We start from the raw sequence: 6,448 nt of genomic DNA, 5'->3' as shown, positions 1-6,448 counted from the left end.
GTGTGTGTGTGTGTCTGTGTGTGTGTGTGTCTGTGTGTGTGATATACTTGTTATGGAGAGAGTCTGTTTATACATTGGGGAGAGTGAGCTCATGTGTGTGCATGTGTGTAGAGCAGCATTTTGCAATTTGTGGATTGCAGCCCCTTTGTTATGTTATAGTTAGGGGTCACCACAACACAAGGACTCCATTAAAGGGCTGCAGCTTTATGAAGGTTGAGAACCACTGATATAGAGGCTAGAGATCAATATTGAATGTCTTTCTTTTATTGTTAAGACTCTAGTGAATAGCCAGAGGAATCGTGCTCAAAACCACAAATGTTCCCAGTACCACATCACCTAATTTCAAAATTAGACAGAGTTGGGATAACAAAAGACAGGATTTTATAGAAATGCATACATTATGTGTCAATGGAATAGAAGAGAGGAGTGAGAAATAAGCCATGTAGTCACAGCCATTTGATTCTTACTTAATAAAGGTCTGCTGGAGAAAAGTTGGAGAAAATGTATTCTTAAACAGGTGATGTCAGGCAAATTGAGTAGCTACACATTGAAGAGCAACACTAGATCCCCGTCTCTCCTGCTCTATGAAAATCAACTCAAAATGGATCAAATACTGTAACTAAAGCCCCAAAGTATTCTTGGGAGGATATCTTTGCTCAATCATTCATCTAACCCAGAATAAATCTCCATCCTATAAAGAAGTAAAGTAGGGAAGGACAGTGTGGCACATTCTAATCCCAACTCGTGTCTGGATAAACAGGCAAACTCTGTGAAGTCTAGGCCATCCTCTTTACATAGCTTGTTTTAGACCGTCTAGGGCTTTACAGTAAGATCTTATCTCAAAACCAAACCAAAATAAAACAATAGCTAATAAGCAATATAGTTAGGAGAAGAGCAAATGATCTGAACAGAAATTTCTGTCTGTCTGTCTGTCTGTCTGTCTGTCTGTCTGTCTGTCAGATTCTGTCTCTCTGTGTCTTTGTGACTTTGTGTCTCATGTGTAAACATCTGTGTGTTTCTCTCTCTCTCTCTCTCTGTCTCTCTCTCTCTGTGTGTGATAGTGTGTGTGATTGTGTGTGTGTGTGTGTGTGTGTGTGTGTGTGTGTGTGTGTGTGTATGACTCGGGCCTGCAGCCAGAACTGGATGCTGGGTAAATATTCTACCACTAAGTCACACTTCCAGCCCTCAACTGCTAAACAGATGTACAAATAACCAATAAATATGATTTTAGCCACCAAGGAAATACAAATAGAAACTCCACTGAAATTCCATGTCATCCCAGGCAAAATGATGATTCAGTATGTAAAGAAACATAGATCCTGGCCTGATTACCAGGTTTAATTCTTAGAACTAATGTAAAGGTGGGAGAAGGAACCGATTCCATACAGACTCTCTCTAACCCTCAGCTCTGCCCTGTGGTACACATATCCCCTGACATATATATCAGTCACACATCCAAATAGTATTTGTGCTTTTGGTTTTTAATACAGAAATAAATGACTATAGGTTTACATTGCTGGTAGGAATGTGAATTATCATAAAGCCTGTAGAGACTAATGTGGAGGCTACTGAAGGAACTAAAAACAGAACCACTATCATAATCCACATGTACCACTCCTGGTGGGTACTCAAGGGAACATGTGGAGTCAGCCTCAGAGGTTATCAGCACATGAACCGATGAAAAATTATTTTTTCTGCAGAAATGCCTGATGTCTAGAGTGTGCCTGTGACTGAGTCTCCAGCTTATGTGGGACTTAGTCTTGGATCCAGACTTCCAATTCCTGCAGGACCAGAGAGTACCTTGCAACCACATTTCCAGACCAGGTCAGTACAGGGTCTGAGGTGTGGTTCCAGTTTGCTAAGGGTTCCCTCGAAATACTGCAACTTTGCTTCCAGTGGTATCTGACATCAATGTGGGTATGAAATCCTGAAGTCTGAGGTGCCAAAGGTTACTGCCAGGCCTCAAGTCTCCCTTTCTATGGTTCTAGAGGTTACTTTGGGCCTGTAGCACTGTGTTCAGTCCCATGATTGTAGACAGGCTATCTAGTCTGAAATTGGGTATCCAGTCTCCAACAGCTTTGTAGAATCTGGGGGTGACCAAACTTTTGACTCCATCTGGTCACCTTGGTGCTTAAGGTGCTGCCCCATGCTTGATCGTGTTGGCACATAGCAAGGACTAGATTGCCTCTGTCACTCATCTGAAATCAAAGTCAAATTCCCCCAGTCATCATAGCTGGACTGCATGCAGATCTAAGTTACAGAAACCACAGTATCCCATACAGAAGTAATTGAAATGTCCAAGAAAGAATCTACAGCCTTACTATTCAAAAGAATTGATGATCATAAGGAGTCAAATAAATTCATGAATTAAGGAAATCTAACCAAAATCTTGTCCAGACAGCCTCAAAAGCAAATATAATAGTTCAGAGCGCAGTAGTAGAATTTCAAAATATGGAGGAAAAACTTTGCAAGGAGATTGAAACATTAAAAACTAAATAAATAAAAATATTTGAAGAGGATGGTCAAACTGGTAGACACCACAACCAAGACTGTCATTAAGAGATAAGATCATGCACAAGAACAAATCTCAGGGGTAGAGGACAAGGAGGAAAAATAAGAAGCATGAACAATATCCCCAAAGAGCCTGGGACACATTCAAGAGTCCAAACCTAAGAATACATGGGGTATAGCAGGGAACAGCCGAAGTAACATCGAATGGATGAGACAGACTTATATTTCAGTGAAATTCTAGCAGAAATCATCACAAATGTATAGAAAGAATTAAGCTTGCAGGTGTAACAGCCATGTAGAAGTCCAAACAGACAGAATCAGAGAAGAAACTCTCTGTGACATACAATCAGGAGGTCAAAAATACAAAATAAAGAAATAATTCTAGCCAGGCAGTGATAGTGCATGCCTTGTGTTTAATCCTACCACCTGTGGGGCAGAGGCAGGCACATCTCTATGAGTTCAAGGACATAGTGGTCAAAAGATCGAGTTCCAGGAGAACCAGAGCTACACAGTGAAATCCTGTATTAAAAAAGAAAGAGAGAGAGAGAGAGAGAGAGAGAGAGAGAGAGAGAGAGAGAGAGAGAGAGGAAGGAAGGAAGGAAGAAAGAAAGAAACATAGGAAGGAAGGAAGAAAGGAAGGAAAGGAAAAAAGAAAAGGAAAGAAAACTAAAAGAAATAATCCTAAAAGCAGCATGAGAGAAAACAACAGCGAACAAAGAACTGAACCTTGACGCTGTGCTATGCTCTGGGAGCTAGAGATCTGAGATTAATGTCCTACCTTCCATCTCATCTCCAGCCAGGAGTGAGTGGGAGCAAAGTCCTTCATTTCAAAGCTCAGGCTTGCTCCTCAGGTCAGGTGGCTGCCTTGTTCCTGAGATTCATGCTAGGGCCTTCTGTATTTAATATTCCTGTAGCTCTCCCTCCTTGGTATTTCTGCAACTGGGTTTGAATACGCAATGGCCGCCAAACCTTGAAGTATTCCTCTTGAAGTATTCCTGGATTAGAAGTTAACTCAGAGCTAACCAGCAATTAGTAGTAATCAGCTGAGCTATTTACAGGTATACATGTAGAGACTTTCCTGAATTATGAAGTGCATGTGCCCTCTCAAATATTGAATAGAGAAGTGGCCATCTGTCTATCCACCCTGTCTTCCCCATTGGTTATCAGGATCCTGTGCAATCTGAGTGCCCTGGCTTCTTAGATGTTTTCCTGACTCTAGAGTCTCCATTGTCTGGTGTTATTTCCATATGCTGGGAAGAACTCAACTGTGTTCTGAAGGATACACAGGGTTTGTGGGAGGAGACGAACCTGAATGAACCTTCTAGACATAGAACAAGGGGGCACCTGGGAAGAGGCAGATCTGGCTGAAGAAAAGTGTTTCTCAGGCATCTGTCATGTCGGTGACATAAGGTGGTGGAAATGAGGAAGGTAGCCTGAGCAAGGTTTCCATGTAGAGACAGTGGGTTATCTAGAAGACAGCTAGAGCCCAGGGAGTTGTTCTCAGTACGTCCTCTCCAAACTCACTTTGTGGTGCCTGCATTAGGTTTAAAATGGACCTAACTCATCCAGTGGACAGCAACAATGATGCATATAAAAGGCATAGTCTATTGAGTTCTCAAACTCAAAACCACCCAACACAATTCCAGATCCAACCCAGGTCACCTAAAAAGCAATTTTAAAAAGAATGAATGCTGCCATTTATCAAGAACTTAAATGCAGGACAATTCCATTTATCACCCCTATTAATTCATTTATCGGGTTCTGGTTCTCAAGATGGCGACTCCCGTTGTAACTGACATGACCGTCGGCAACTACATTGAATCAACACAGAGACCCGATGGGACACAGCACAAGTAGCGGAGGGTCAAAGAAGGATATGTGCTCCAAGAAACCAAGCCTATGAAAACAAGTGAAGTTTTTCAAGAGTAAACCAGAACTTTACCCAGGGCAGAGCCCTGAGGCCTCCACACAGGTCACCCCATCCAGACCTGACAGTGGTGAAGCAGGCAAGCCAAACGCAACCTGAAGTGGAATGAGAAGAGGAGACAGCCACAGGACAAAGACACAGAGGCCTTGAACAGGACTCTTGATAAGGTGTCTCTGGGACTCTCAGCCCAGACACCCAGTGCTCTCCATGGCCCCCAGGCCACCTCTCTAGCTGCCTTCCATGCACCCGACTCTGCTGCCACCACAGAGAAAGCCAAGAAGATCAAGAACTTAAGGAAGAAGCTGATACAGGTGGAGAAGCTGCAGTAACGCCTCCAGGCTGGGAAGTTCAACAGAGAACAGTTGGAAAAGCTGACATGGCACAGGGTTTTGGAGGAGGGGCTGGAGGACTTGGAGTTGGGCCTGTGAGGCTTCAGGAATAGGGGAGTGGACTGAAGAACAAACCATGGGGTGCTCTGTGGTCCAGGGAGCATGGGCCCGAGTATGGGCTCCCCCATACTGGCTCACATTCCCCTCCTGTGGCCGACTGTCCTCTAGAGCCTAGGATCTCTCTTCTTCATCCCTTCCCCTTCTCAGCTCCCATTTTTGAACTTTCCCCTTCCATCCCATTGTTCACAATCTGAGTGCTGGCCCCAGGTACCTCTGCTGCTGATCTGGGTGTCTTGTTGTAAAGGAACTCCGGGAGGGTTGGAGGCTGAGGGTACAAAGAGTACTCAAGTTTTGGAGTCTTGGTTCCTGTTCAGTGTTTATGAATAACTTCCCTGGCCACCCGAACCACCACCACCTCCTCCTCCTCCTCCTGCTCCTCCTCCTCCTCCTCCTGCTCCTCCTCCTCCTCCTCCTGCTCCTCCTCCTCCTGCTCCTCCTCCTCCTCCTGCTCCTCATCTTCCTCCTCCTCCTCTTCCAACTTCTCATCTTCTTCTTCCTCCTCCTTCTTCTCCTCATCTTCCTCCTCCTCCTCCTCTTCCTCCTTCTCCTCCTTTTCATCTTTTATTTAAGAAAGTATGAATAAATTCATGTAGATGACAAAAAAAAGTTCATTTATTTTTGTAGCAAACCTATGTTCTGTTGAGATAAAGTGGTTTCCACAGATTTATTTATTCACTTGTATTTGTTTCTTTGTTTTCTTGTCTACAGGTCTTTTGCTTGCATGTATATCTGGGCAGTAGTGTGTGCCTGGTGTGTAGAAAGATCAGAAGAGGGCATGAGATCCCTGGGACTAGAGTTATGGAGTGTTGAGAGCTGCCATGTGGGCACTAAGACTCTAACCCAGGTCCTCTGAAAGAGCAGCCACTGTGCTTAACTGCTGATTCGTTTCTCCAGCTCATTTCCATACTTCAAATACAGAAAAGTGGAACTCTTGTGATTAACCATCCAGGTAGACAAGGCCAAACCACGACCACACCCAGCTGTATAGGCTTGCAACTTTCATTGTTTTTTTGTCTCCCATGATCTGTGAAGGGACAGCCTGTGTCTCTTACGCTGAGAAGGGCCTGAATACATAGCCCTATTTTTACTGAAGCAGGGAATGTTGGGAGTTCCTACCCTAGAAATCTATCAATGTGAACTTCTTCAAGATCTGATCAACTTGTGAGGAATTAACCCAGCACCATTGGTCACAAATTCATTTTTTTCAGAATTTTTTCATTTATTGAATAATTTTTACTTACATTTCAAGTGTTATTTCCTTTCCTGGTTTCCCGAACATAAGCCCTCTATCCCATCCCACCCTCCTTCTTCTATAACAATGTTCCCCACCCAATTTGTCCCCCCCATATACACCTTCACTGGGGGATCCAGCCTTGGCAGGACCACATGCTTCTCCTTCCTCTGGTGCCCAACAAGGCCATCCTTTTCTACATATGCAGCTGGAGCCATGGGTCAGTCCATGTATAGTCCTTGGGTAATGGTTTAGTCCCTGGGAGCTCTGGTTGGTTGGCATTGTTGTTCTTATGGGGTTGCAAACCCCTTCAGCTCTTCCAATACTTTC

General features: G+C 43.9%; 1 pseudogene; it reads left to right on the top strand.

Annotated features, from left to right (window-relative positions):
- The first annotated feature begins 4,284 nt into the window (after positions 1–4,284).
- On the top strand, positions 4,285–5,280 carry Pym1-ps16 (PYM homolog 1, exon junction complex associated factor, pseudogene 16; annotated as a pseudogene).
- The last annotated feature ends 1,168 nt before the right edge of the window (positions 5,281–6,448 follow it).

Source organism: Rattus norvegicus, chromosome 9, assembly GCF_036323735.1.
Source record: "Rattus norvegicus strain BN/NHsdMcwi chromosome 9, GRCr8, whole genome shotgun sequence".
NCBI classification, from domain to species: Eukaryota; Metazoa; Chordata; class Mammalia; order Rodentia; family Muridae; genus Rattus; species Rattus norvegicus.
The sequence above is the reverse complement of the archived record's forward strand: the minus strand, read 5'-3'. Positions and strand labels throughout refer to the sequence as shown.